Source organism: Gracilinanus agilis, chromosome 6 (assembly GCF_016433145.1).
Source record: "Gracilinanus agilis isolate LMUSP501 chromosome 6, AgileGrace, whole genome shotgun sequence".
NCBI lineage: Eukaryota > Metazoa > Chordata > Mammalia > Didelphimorphia > Didelphidae > Gracilinanus > Gracilinanus agilis.
Window position 1 is genome coordinate 237,126,854 of NC_058135.1, and position 14,509 is coordinate 237,141,362.

The 14,509-nt window shown below is 43.5% G+C and overlaps 1 protein-coding gene across 1 annotated transcript in view; it reads right to left on the minus strand.

The window, feature by feature from the left end:
- The window catches only part of DENND2B (DENN domain containing 2B), a 266,694-nt gene that overhangs the window by 141,829 nt on the left and 110,356 nt on the right, over positions 1-14,509 (minus strand). The window contains exon 3 of the mRNA XM_044680976.1: positions 1,539-1,630. The gene's annotated coding sequence lies outside the window, so the exon portion shown is untranslated. The remainder of the gene's footprint in view (positions 1-1,538; positions 1,631-14,509) is intronic.

Here is a 14,509-nt window from a genome sequence, read left to right on the forward strand (position 1 = left end):
TCCAGAGCTGGCATTCACCGGAGTTTAATTAGCTTTCATTTTTTTTAATTAAAGGCAAAGCAGCACGTTAGAGACTTTAACATACCCTGTATGCACAGGACAAGAGAATTTCTAGTAAGAATCACCAGCACAAAAACTAGAATAAGGGGTGGGGCTCACTTTTTTTAAAAATGTAAATAATCCTCATGTAAAAATTCTCACACTAAAATCAAGTAAAAATGATCATGGTATTTGTGCTCAGACACCTCCGATTCAGCCAGAGAGTGAGCCTCAGCAAAGAAAGGTCGTCCAGTCCAAAAAGTTGGCTGTTTCCCTACTGCTCACCTAATAGAATCCAACTGTTGGAGCATGACATCATTCCCCAGAGCCCCAAACCCTGAGCAGCAGCGAGTGCAGGCATTCGCTGCCGCCAATGCCGAGTAAACACAAGAAGCAGGAGAAGGAGGAAAAACAATCAGGCCGAATGGGGGTTGGTTCTTTACCTGAAATTCCCGGGGCTTTCTTGACCACTCCATTCTCAGCAGGGTAGCGTTCACACCAAGCTCCGCCTGGGGAGCCCCGGGCCCCCAAATCCACTCACTTAGGGTCCAATACCTGCTGCGTGCTTCCCACAGCTCCTTCCTCTGACCTTTCCAAAGCTTCTTCCAGCTCCAATGAGCACAAGCACAACTAGCTGGCCAGGCCAGTTGTCATGGAGACCCTGTTCTCCCTCTGGCTCGTTTGCCCGCTCTCGCTCGCTCTCACACTCTCACTCTCTCTCTCTCACTCTCTCTCTCTCTCTCTCTCTCTCTCTCTCTCTCTCTCTCTCTTTCTCTCATCNCTCTCTCTCTCTCTCTCTCTCTCTCTCTCTCTCTCTCTCTCTCTCTCTCTCTCTCTCTCTCTCTCCCTCCCTCCCCCAGTTCTTTCTCTTCTCTCTCTCTCTCTCTCTCTCACACACACACAAACTCCCTCTCTGGGCTTCTCTCACACTCTATTTTCTCTGCTCATCTCTGTCTCTCCTCTCTTTGCCTCTCTGTTTCTCAGGCCGTCTCTGCCTGTCAGCCTGGGTCTTGTTCTCCTCTATTACCCGGCTCGCTCCCCTCGCGACAATCTCTCTGTCACCCACATGTAGTCTCAATTCTGGAGGCATCCATGAAATACCGCTGCCTTCTGATCTCCCCGTTTTTCACACATCCCACCCCCTCCTACCTCCCTCCATCAAGCAGAGGCACTGAGCTGTTCCTGGGAACTTGGGGAGAGAAGGGGGAAGCCACTAGCCAGGCTTCTCCTCTTCCCCTCCAACGCCTCTCTGGTTTGTTTGGGGTTTTGTTTTTTAAAAATGAATATAAGTTGGAAGAGCCCTGGGTTACGGGAGGGAGCTGGCGAAAAGAGCAGAAGAGGGAAGAAACGCCGCCTTTGGGCTCTGAAGTGGGCTGGGAGGGCTGTGCTGCTGCCTTGCTTTGACTTGTTTCTGTGCTTGGGATTTTCCGGGCTGAGATGTGGGCGGAAATGCACCCACCTCATCCCATAAGCCCGCCCAGACTGGCCTCTGTACTTACTCTGCTGCCCGCCGGGGGTCCTGGGGATGGCTTAGTCAGTGCAGGCAGCGCTCATGGTGCAGGAGGCAGAGCCTGGACAGTCTCTCATGGTCCTGAAAATGCAAACAATCGCTCAGTCAGGACTGCAGGAGTGGTGGTCGGGCCTCAGTATCACCAAGTGGCCGCAGCTGCCGCCGCCAAGTAAAAAGCCGGCATTCCTTTCCCTTCCTGTCCTCCCTCTTTCTTCCCTCTTCGTCTGCTCAGGGCACTCGAATGGCCCTCACGGACACGGTCAAGCGGCTATCGTAGATCACTATATTCAGGAAGGAAAAACTGATGGGTGAGCAGCTAGTTATGGCGGAGAGCCTCTGGTGGTCCCCATTGGCTGGAGGGCACATATTCTCAAGCCTACCATCACTACTGGGGAGAATTATTGCTCTTGGAGTGGGAGTACCTGGGTTCAAACCTAGCCAAGAAATCTTGGACAAGTCACCAACTTTGGAGCCTTGCAGTTTCCTTATGAAAACGGGTTAATAAGACTTCTCAGGACTGTCTGGGGAGTGGATGGAAAGGAATGGAATCACTTTCTAAACTAGAACTCAAAGCTGCACTAAGACTTTGGGGACACTCTGTCTCATCAATGAATAGCTTAGGAGAAAAAGACTTTGTTCCTTTCCCTCTGTTACCTACTCTGGGCTTCCTCCCTGTGTGACCCTGAGCAAGTCATTTCCCCTGTTTTGTTTTTTCTTTTCTTCCATTTCCCCACATATAATATCAGAGGATTGGACGGACTAATAGTTATCTTTTCTTCTAGCTCCAAACCTTTTGAGAAATAAAAAGATATAACTGGTGGCCCATATGATACCTTTTACTTTTCAAAGTGCCCACCTGAAATTTTCATTCATTAAATCTCACAACAACCTCATGACAAGGTGTGTAAAGGCAGGTGTACAGAGGAGAAAACAGACAGCGACTAGATAAGTGACTTGTTCCAGGACACAGAGTGAATGGCAGAATTCTACATAGATAGTTGGTTTTCTTTTCTTTTCTTTTCTTTTCTTTTTAAACCTTCCATTTTAGAATCAATACTGGATATTGGTTCTAAGGCAGAAGAGTGGTAAGAGCTAGGCAATGGGGATTAAATGACTTGCCCAGGGTCACACAGCTAAGAAATGTCTGGGGCCAAATTTTTTTTTAATTTTTATTTTGAATATTTTCCCATATTTACATGTTTCATGTTCTTTCCCTCTCCCCAAACCCACCTAACCCTCCTTAGCTGATGCACAATTCTACTGGGTTTTACATGTATCATTGATTAAGCCCTAATTCCATATTATTGATAGTTGGACTAGAGTTATCGTTTAGTGTCTTCATCCCCAATAATGTCCCCATCAGCCCATGTATTCAAGCAGTTGTTTTTCTTCTGTGTTTCTCCTCCCACAGTTCTTCCTCTGAATGTGGCTAGTTTTCTTTCTCATAAGTCCCTCAGCCTTGCTCTGGATTCTTGCATTGCTGCTAGAAGAGAAGTCCGTTATGTTCGATTGTACCACAGTGTATCAGTTTTTGTGTACAATGTTCTCCTGGTTCTGCTCCTTTCACTCTGCATCAATTCCTGGAGGTCTTTCCAGTTCACATGGAATTCCTCCAGTTCATTATTCCTTTGAGTACAATAGTATTCCATCACCAGCATATACCACAGTTTGTTCAGCCATTCCTGGGGCTAAGTTTGAACCCAGGACTTCCCTTCTCTGGACCTGGCTCTCAATCCACTGAGACACCTAAAGTGCTTGCCACCCACTCATCCACAGTTACATTTTAATCTGGTACAGGCTGTACTTGAGAGTTAGGGCAGCCGGCAGCAAACCTGACAATTTTGCTGGATAGGATATTTAGAAAGGGCTGAAAAAAGAAGGATGTTACAAAATCTAAAAGATTAAAATAAGGCATTAAAAACTTCAGTGACTGAGATCTCTGAATTAGTAACCCAACTTCAAGTGTGTAAGAAAATACAAATCATTAAACACCAATGTTCTTAGACCCTCACCATCTAAGCCTCATAGAACAGATCTAGTTTGGGATTTTTTTGGTAGGAGAAGAAAGGAAAGGAAAGAAAATGGTGAAAGGGAAAAAATTCTTGTTCCTTCTTAATGTCCTAAGGGCCATGTCTACTCTGAAGAGACCTTACCTGAGTTGAAATCTGGACTCAGTCTCTTACTATCTTTGTCATGTAGGTAAATCACTACCTTGTCACCTTAGTTTCCTCATCTATAAAATGGGTTTAAAAATTAGCTTAGTGGCTCAGTGGATAAAGAGTCAAGCCTAGAGATGAGAGCTCCTGGGTTCAAATCTGGCCTCAGACACATCCTAACTGTGTGACTCTGGGCAAGTCACTTAATCCCCATTGCCTATTCCTTACAATCTGCCATGGAACCAATACTTAGTATTGTACTAGACAATTCTAAGTATTGATTCTAGACAGTATTAATTCTAAGAAAGAAGGTAAGGGTTTAAAACAACAAAAAAGTCAACTACCTCCCTAGGTTGTTGTGAGGATAAAAATGAGAAAATATTTGAGAAATCTCTTTACAGATCTTAAAGCATCATATAATGCATTTGGTTTTTAGTCATTTTCTAGTCATTTCTGATTCTTTATGACCCCATTTATGGTTTTCTTGGCAAAGGTACTGGAGTGGTTTGCCATTTCCTTTTCCAACTCATTTTGCAGATGGGAAAACTAAAACAAACAGGGTTAAGTGACTTGCCCAGGGTCACACAGCTAAGAAGTACCTCAGGTTGGATCTGAAGCTCAGGCCTTCTACTCTGGACCCAGCTCTCTATCCACTATGCCTTCTAGGTACTAGATAGTATTATTACTAAAAAGAATCCCTAACATGTAGAGCTAGAAGAGGCCTTCAAGATTATCTAGTCCAACCTCTTCATTGGGAAAAAATGACTTGCCCAAGGTGAAGTGGGCAAAGTCAGAGCCAAGACTTTCCTCCCCTGACTCTTCTCCAGTCATCTTTTCCTTTACTTGGTTGCTGCTCTTTTAAGTCCTATCTAACCACATTTATCTGTCCTAGATGGAGTTCTGAGGCCCAACCCAAAGTCTTTGGCATAACCAAGCATGTGGTATGTGTGTCTCTGAGAACCTAAAACTCAACTCAGCAATAAAGCCCTCAAAGATCTTGGTGAGTAGAATGCCTCACTATGGTCGGTGGTACTCTCTGTTTGGGAGGTCTCACCAATTTTTTCCATCATCTGCTTGAAGTCCCCTAATTTTCCCTCCTTTCTTTATGCCCTTGGCCTCCTATAGATTAAAAATGAAAATTATTTTTCATTGTTCCATGCTAGGAAAACAATATGGCAGCAGTAGAGCTCTATGACTTACAATATCTGTGGGTCTGGGCTTCATTGACTTCACCTGTAAAACAGAGAGTTGGCCAAGATGACCTCTAAGGTCTCTAGAAGAATGCTCAAGAGCTCTTCTTCTCCTAACTCCAAGTCAAGCATCTATTTTACCCTATCATCTCCCAACTTACTGCCCAACAACTTTCCTCCCCTCCCCAACAAAGATGGATATTAAATGGCAGGTGCCCTGCAGTTCTTTCTCCTGCAATGCCATTCTAACCCTAGAACTACACCTTCTGCCTGCCCAACCCTACTAAATTCTAGATGAGAGTACTCTATACTCAAGGGAAAAAAAAATAATGTTCATCTCCATCATCTCTCTCAATTTAAAAAAAAAAAAACAAAACTATATGATACAGAGGAATTGTGAAGGAGGAAGAAGAGGAAGAGGAGAAGGAAGAGGAAGCTTGAAGGGTTATCTGTCAAGAGCTTCGAGCTCATGCATGGTATCTCTAGGGAAAAAAAATAGATCATTGCAAACTGCAATTCTAGATTTTTGTAAGCCCTCCCAATTAGCCACCGCAGACGGGCTAATGCTCCCCCTAGTGGCACCCCTGAGTTAAATGGCTTTCTCAGCAACTGCACAGTTGGGGAGGAAGAGAGTTGTACATAATATGGGCAATGCTTTTGAGAACTTAATTCCTTGTCCTTCAAATGCTTAAGCTGGAAAGGAACTAAACAGGTTCCTTAGTTTCCCCCTACCTACCGCTTCCTTGCCTGGCCTGGATTCAAATCAAACCAGAAAAGACCTTCCATCTTTTTTTTTTTTTTTTTTTTTTTTTTTAAATCTACGAGAGAGATTCCCTGACTTCCAAAGCTTATTTTTCAGAGGGTCCTTCCTAATATCTAGCCTGGGGACCTCTTGCTGTAATTAACAGTGATTTCATCTGTCCTGCACTAGGAGAAAACATAGAACAGCTGTTCCCTTTCACTCACACAGTATTCTTTCACAGACTTAAAAGCTGTAATTAAGTCTCCTTCCTCATTTGTCTATTGTCTATTGGCTAAACAAGTCCAGACTGTAGCCTCTCCTCAAAAGGCTTATTTTTCCCAGACCTTTCTTCGGGTGCTTTCTTTCCTCTGAACCCTGTCCAAGCCCTCCCCATCCATTCAATTACCAGTCTACACTTCCAAGAACCATAACATCATACCATTGTCTGCCAGACTGCCCAACACTCGATGATGACTCCAGCTGAGCAAGGGTAGCAAATTCCTAGCAAGACAGTATCATTCAACAAATGACAGTCACTCATTAATTCATTCAACTAATAGATATCATGTACCTACTAAGTGTAATACACCATACTAGGCTGCTTAGTTTAGTCAAGGAAGAGACTGTGGAAAATTGGGGAACAAAGCAAAAATGACCAAGAGAGCTAAAGAAGACAGAAGGATATGAGGAAAGAAGAAGCCTGTATACGGTCCTTATTTTTTCAAATCCTTACTTTCTGCCTTACTAACAACTCTAAGAGAGAGTGGCAAAGAACTAAGAAAATGGGGTTAAGTGACTTGGCCAAAGTCATACACCTAGGAAGTACCTGAGGTCAGGTTTGAACCTAGGTCCTTCCAGCTCCAGACTTGGCACTCTATCCACTGTGCCACAGATAAGATTTTAAAGCCCCAGTCTCCTATCCTCTAGTCATTCACACTTTTCTTAGATTTCAGTTCTAGGAAAGGCCAATCAGGCTGATGAAGGATGAAGGTCAAGTGGAGAAACAGGAGAAATTAGGGGTGGTCTCAGAGGGAAGGCACTAAGATCAAGGAGGCCTGAGAAAGACTGCTTCCAGAAAATGGATTTTAGATGGAACTTCAGGAAATCAAGGAAGAGGAGGGAGAGTGTTCTAAGCCAGTAAAAATGCCCCAGAGTTGAGATGGAGTGAGGTCAATGGATCTCAGAGTATGATGTAAGAAAACTAGAAATGAGGGAATGGGCCAAGTGATATAAAATGAAAGGGTTTGGTTTAATTCTCAGCTTTAAATCTATGACTCCATTCTAACTGTGAGTTCTAATTCTGTCTCCTATGACCAAGCAAAACAAGATTCCACCTCACATAATAGCCCTGAAAATATCTGAAGCCAGATAACACATCCCCTTTAAGTCTTCTCTTTCTAGGCTTAACATCCTCAGTTCCTTCAATGGACCCTCTTATGATGAAGTTTCAAGTCCAGCATTCGTGTGGTCACCTTCATCCTGTCTCTATGTTTTAGTTTCTGCCACAAAGAAAGCCCCCTCAGGCCACCCACCAAATCAATGGCTCCCCATAGCTGCTGAAGCTATCTCGGAGAAGAAAAAGAACTGCTCAGATCTTGTTGGGTAGAGTCCCTCCCTCTCTCCCTAATGGATACCTCCTTCTCCTCCCAGTTTCCAGAATGGAATGTACAAAGTTGTCTCTAGAGGAAACCTGCAGTATCAATATAGAGTAGCATCTTGTCTCAGTTAAAACAGAGAGTGACAATGTAGTATGTTGGAAGAATGAGTGATGGGACACTGGCTATTCCAGTGACCAGCTCTATCACTATCTGGGCCTCAGTTTTCTCATCTAAAAAGAAGAAAGAGAAGGGGAAGTGAATAAGCATTTGCATTTTCATACTACCTACTATGTGCCAAGTACTGTAATAAACACTTCTTTATATAAATATTGTCTCACAACCTCCCTGGGAGGTTTTCTTTGTTGTTGTTCAGTCATTTCAACCATGTCTGACCCTTCCTGACCTCATTTGGGATTTTCTTGGCAAGGATACTGGAGTAGTTTGCCATTTGCTTCTCCAGCACATTTTGCAGATGAAGAACCAAGGCAAACAGGATTAAGTGACTTTCCCAAGGTCATGTAGCTAATAAGTATCTAAGGTCATATTTGAACTCAGGTCTTCCTGTCTCCAGGGCCAGCATTCTATCCACTGTACTACCTAGTGTTAAAATGGAATAAAGGAGGAGATATCTTCTTATATCTCCTAACTCCCTATAGATCTTCCTTCTAGATATTAGAGGATGGATGGTATATAGATCTTCAGATGACTGAAGAAGGGATCAGGTGCCCAAGGCCTAAGCCAGCTATAGCTGGTGAAGGAGGAACACTCACTCCTCTCACAATAGCTATTGATGTAATCTATCCCTCTTTTCCCTGACAGGCTTGGTTGGTTAAGCCTGTCAGTTGTTTCCTTCTAATAGTTGCCCAGGTTGGGTCTCCCTTGAGAGATTAGGTAGTTGGTTAACCTCACTAGCCCCAACCTGAGGTTGGATTAATTGTTGATAGGCTATTGGAAATGTTAGTATCTGACTGTGCATTGATTCTCCCCTTCCCAAAGGCTGTGATAGAATAACAGCTCAGGAAAAGTACTTGTTGATAAATCACTATATTAACTCTTTTTTTTTTTAAACCCTTAACTTCTGTGTATTGGCTCCTAGGTGGAAGAGTGGTAAGGGTAGGCAATAGGGGTCAAGTGACTTGTCCAAGGTCACACAGCTGGGAAGTGTCTAAGGCCAGATTTGAACCTAGGACCTCTGGTCTCTAGGCCTGACTCTCAATCCACTGAGCTACCCAGCTGCCCCTGTATTAACTCTTAATGGGGAAAGGAAAACAAGGTAATGGGTTTGAGGGATTTGGGAACCCTATTGCTACTGTTTGACTACTAAGCTAATGGTTGATCAGGGCTGGAGATTGCTAGGCTGGTAGAGGCTGGAGGTCTTCACCCTCTCACTAACTCTGACCTGACCTGGCCACAGCTAAGCCAGAGATTAGGGAAGGCTACTGATGTTGATGTTGCTTGATGATCTCTATACTCTCTCAGCTCTACTATCAATGGTATTGATTGATCACTAGCTCTCTCTCAGTCAGGTACAGGTTACAGGTTAAGGCCTACCCTCTTCCACCCTTCACCTCCCTCTGTCCCAGTTCTTGTTCCAAGAGAAGTTTGTTCGTCTCAGCTCTGAGTTCTGAGACCCTCAACTGATGTTCCTAGGAGGGTATTTATAGGGTGGGGCCAACCGACTTTTGCCCCTGGCTCATGGCATCTGGGAGCATTCCAAATATCTCAACTGCCATCCCTGTCAGTCAAGGTGGCATCCATCTTATCCCAGATAATGATTTTAACACTAGTTGCCGATCCTGGGAGGTAGTTGCTGTTATTATCTCCATTTTACAGTTTGGAAAACTGAAGCAGACAGGTTAAGTGACTTTACTCAGGGTCATATAGCAAGTAGGCATCCAAAAAAAGGAAGGAAGGAAGGGAAAGGAAGGGGAGGGGAGGGGAGGGGAAGGGAAGGGAGGGGAAGAGAGGAAAAAAGAATCTGAGGTGGACTGATAGTTGTTGTTTTTTTTTTAAAACCCTTAGCTTCTATGTATTGGCTTATAGATGGAGGAGTGGTAAGGGTGGACAATGGGGGTCAAGTGACTTGCCCAGGGTCACACAGCTGGGAAGTGTCTGAGGCCGGATTTGAACCTAGGACCTCTGGTCTCTAGGCCTGACTCTCAATCCACTGAGCTAACCAGCTGCCCCTGGACTGATCATTTTGAAGGCCCCTCCCAGTCCCAAATTTCTATTCCATTCTATTCTATTCTAAACTCTCCCAGCCTCCTGTGGTTTAAGATTCTGGCCTGGGAAGAGATATCTGTTTTGTTAGGCTCATGATGTACTTGCTTTGTGGATCATCAACCAGGGAACACAACAGAAGCAGCAAAGAGTCTTCTTGGCTTCAGAAACATCAGCAGAAAAAGATAGAGATAGAGAGACAGAGACTGAGAAAGACAGACAGAAGAGAGGCGCCTAGGGAGGAGGGGGAGGGGAGAAGTCTTAGGGCCTTGGGGTGTTCTGACTAAAGTCAGGCAGACAGCCACAGACTACAAAGAGCCTCCCTTCCCTGAGGAAAGAATGGAAGTTTGGAGTTTCCTGTCTAAAGGAGGGTGAGAGCCAGAAGAAAGGGACCAAACCAATGCTTTTGGGAAATTACCTTAAGGTAATGCCTGTAAGTGAATAGAGATACACACTGTCTACTTTGGACACAAGTCTCAACAGGAATCAGCCACCCCAGAAGTATCTAAGTCAGCCAAGGAAAAATCTGTGCCTGCTCAGTTATAATCAGTCTGTAAGAGGTGCTATATCAAGACCTCTAGATCAAGAAAATCCAAATAACCCAATATAAAAAGAAAACTCAACACTCAGCTGCCCAGTAAAGGAGGCCTGGCAGGACCAAATATGTTATCCTATACTGGCACAACCCGATGTTTTTACAAGCTTCCCCAGAGAACAGGAAAAGCCCCATTCAGCAGGTGCTGAAATCTCCTGTGTTGCCAGGGTTATCATAAGGGGCCAGTGCCAGCTCCCTACCCCACATTCATTCTAGAAAAACAGTAAGATTTATTTTCTTACTCTAGTCCTGCTCATTGCCTCTCAAAGACCCAGAGGAACCTAGAATAACTTAGTAGACAAAGAAGAGCATAGTAGGAAAAGAACTCTTAGGTCATTCTAGGAGTCTCTCCTTTATCTCCAGCCTAGGTCCTTTTCTATCTCCTCATCTCCAGCAGATTACCCACTGACACATCTGCTCTCATGTAACTTCTTCCAGTCCACTGGATCCTCCCCTATTGCCTTCAAACATGTCCAAATCTTGCTATATTTTTTAAAATCCTTCCCTAGACCACCCCACCACCCCATCCCTACATGCTTTCAAACTGTCATCCCATCTCTTTTTCTCAGGCTGCAACTAAAAAATACTATCTACACTCATTGCCTCTACTTCCTCTCTTCTCATTCAACCCTTAACCTTTAATCAGGCTTCTGACCTGATCACTCAATTGAAACTGCTCTCTCCAAAGGTACCAGTGATCTCTTAATTGCCAAAGCTGATGGCCTTTTCTCAATCTTCATCCTTCTCAGTTCACCTGCTATATCTAAACTGTTGACAACCCTCTTGCTCCCTAAATCTCTCTCTTCTTTGAGTTTTCAAGACACTACTCTGTTCTGGGTCATCTCTTGCCTAACAGCTCCTTCTCTGTTTCCTCTGCTTGGTTCATCATCTATACTGTGTATGTATTCCCCCCCTCCCCCCAATCTCTGTCCTAGGCCCCCTTCTTCTCTCTCTCTTTTGGTGACCTCATTTGAGCCTGACAGGTTTAGTTACTATCTCTATGATGAAGATTCATACATGTCCAATCAGTCTTTTTTCTGGAAATTTCAGTCCAGTATCACTAATTGCCTACTGGCAATTCAGCCTGCAGATTTCTCATGTTCAAAACATGTTCAAAACAGAGTTCATCATATTTCTCCCCAAATCCATTCCTCTTCCAAACTTCCCTATTTTCAACTGAGATACCACCATTCTTTCAGTCTCCAAGGTTCATATCCTTAGCATTATCCTCGATTCCCCACTCTCCCTCACCCCACATATCTAATTAGTTGACAATTTTGAGTTCCACAGTATCTCTCTCAGTCAATCTCTTCTCTCAAGTCACTCACACAGCTACTTCTTTATCACCTTTATCACTCAGACCCTTATCACCTCTAGCCTTGATTCTTGCCTCAGGTCTTTCAAGTCCATTCTACACAGCTGTCAAAATAATTTTCTTTAAGTGCATGTTACTCTTCTATTAATCAACTCCAATGCCTCCCCCTTCTTGCCTTTAAGATAAACTCTACTCTTTAGCTTTCAAACCCCCTCACAAGCTGCCCCCAAACTAACTTTCCAGCCTTATGGGACATTATATCCCTGCCCACACTCCGTCAGATGGCCAAACTGGCCTTCTTTCAGTTCCTTATACAAGTCACTCCGTCTCCCATCTATCCCATTTCCATGCCTTTGCATTGAACATTCCCCATGTTTGGAATGCCCTCCCTCCACACTTCTGCCACACAGGATCTTTTTTTTCCTTTAAGACACAGTTTAGGCACTGCCTTCTACATGAAAAATTCTTCCCGATTCTCCCCAATATCACGGTTCTGAATGTACTACCTTATAGCTAACTACTTTCAATATTTACTGTTACCTCCCACATTAGAACTATGAGCTCAGAGTAGGGATTGTTTCATTTTCATTCTATTTGTATCCCTAACACCTACTATGTTGCCTGGCACATAGTACTGTTTGACTGAGTGAATCTTTCCTGTCTCTACTGCATCTTTCCCACACTGCCAAAGTGAAATGTCTAAAGCATATGCTTAAACATATCACTCCCTTGCTCAGTAAAATCCAACAACTCCCTAGGACCTCTTTTTAAAAAAAAAAAAAACCTTAGTTGATGGGGATATGACTAGGGGATGTAGACTCTAAGCAACCACCCCAGTGCAACTATTGAAAATATGGAAATAGGTCTTGATCAATGATACATGTAAAACCCAGTAGAATTGTGCATCGGCTACTGGCGGGGGGGGGGAGTGTTTGGGGGGGGGAGGGAAAGAACATGAATCATGTAACCACGAAAAATATTCTAAAACCATGGGAAAATATTCTAAAATATAAAATTTAAAAAAATCTAAGGCAAACAACAACAACAAAACCCCTTACCTTCTACCCTGGAATCAATATTCCAACATTGGTTTCAAGGCAGAAGAGTAGCAAAGAGGCTATACAATAGGGGTTAAGTGACTTGCCCAGAGTCACATAGCTAGGAAGTATCTGAGGCCAAATTTGAACCCAGGACCTCCTGTCTCTAGGCTTTGCCCTTTATATATTGAGCCACTTAGCTGTTCCCTTCCTACTACCTCTTGAACCAAACACAAATTCCTCTGTTTGGTATTTAAAATCTTTCCAACATTACTATATATTGCTCCCCTTTTCATACACTCAACAGTCCAACCAAGTTGTCCTCCTTGATGTTGTTCACCTCTGCCAGCTCCATGCCTTTTGTCAGGCTATCCCCCCATGCCTGTAATGCATCCCCTTCCTCACCTGGGTCTCTTAGAATCCTTAGAGTTTCTTCCAAATCTCTGCTCAAATACAGCCCCCTGAATGAAGCATTTCCTGATACCTCTAATTACTAATACTTCCTCACTGCCATGCAAACTTAGGTTTTTTTAAAAAATCTACTTATATGTATATATAGGTAGTAGCATATGCCTTCTGTCTCAGAGAATGGAAGCTCATTGAGGGCAAGAATTGTTTCATTTGTAACATTGCATTCCAGCACTTCACGTAGGTCTTATGGATAAATGTTTGTTCCCCACTTCTATAATTCAGAAACTCAAAGACAAAATTTCTGCTTGCCATAGGAAGCAAAACATAATGCTTTCACTCCCAAAGGTTAAGTGGAAACCTAAATGAAATCAATCATCACTGCATGGAGACATTACCTAAAAACTAAACCTTTTGAGAGGGCAGAGCTAGGTGACTCAATGGATTAAGAGCCAGGCTTAGAAACAGGAGGCTTTGGGTTCAAATGTGGCTTTAGACACGTCCTAGTTGTGTGACCCTGGACAAGTCATGTAACCCCTATTGCATAGCCCTTAATGCTCTTCTGCCTTGGAATCAATACATTATATTGACTCTAAGACAGATGGTAAAGATTTAAAAAAACTAAACCTATTGGCCAATTGATTTCCTGTGTTCAAGGTGCCTCCATGAAGTCTTGTTGTAGGAAGTTATAAAGATTCCTTCACCTAAACAAAAAGGAATCCATGAACACCTTGAGCCTTCTTCCCTGGTTCAGCATGGTATGAATTACTCAAGGAAGTGACTGATCATCCTTCACCTGCCTAGTGTACCCTTTGCTAGCCTTGCCATCCCTACCAGATTCTTCCTCCTGGAGACCGATTTGCCCAATTTCTAGCAAAAACAAAGTATTCAGAGATCCTAAACTCAGCTAAGACACATTTCCCCCAAAGAGTTGTTTACTATGATCAAAATTATAAAAGGTTCATTGTGATTGTGAGCAGGAATTTCGAGCCATCCTGATCCCATCCTCCTAGGAGGTTACTTGATACCTATTTGTAAAGAGGGCCTCCTATCTGGTTATAGGGACTGAAATGCTAGACAATGGGAACTTAAAGCTTTCCTTTCTTCCTCTATTACATGGCAGTATAGAATGATCAAGTTCTTTAATTTACCTTAAGTCTTTAGTTTCTCCTAAATAAGTAAAAGGCACTAAAATTGGTCCGTAAGGCACAGAGCAAGAAGAGATGACAGAGACAATAAAGGATCTATGGGGCCCAGTTATTTGCCCAAGAAACATTATGAGTGACCTTTGGCTCCTTGTGAGTACCTTGTTCACATAGTAGATTCACAATAGGCCATTTCTACACCTTTCCAATCCTTAGCCTGACAGAATGAAATGTTGAATAACCCCCTTGCCAATTTTATGTCCTGGCAACAACCCTTACTGTTATAGATAGGAGCCATTTTATTTTCTACATAAAGGAAAGTGCTTATACACTTAAATGGGTAAAGAAACATCCCCAGAGTTTCTCTGCATATGAAAAGTTTGGTGCCCAGGCAGGAAGGGAATAAGCTATAAGAAAAGAGGGAGGGGTGGGGGGGGATGAGAGAGGGAGAGGGAGAGGGAGAGGGAGAGGGAGAGGGAGAGAGGGAGAGGGAGAGAGAGAGAGAGAGAGAGAGAGAGAGAGAGAGAGAGAGAGAGAGAGAGAGAGAGAGAGAG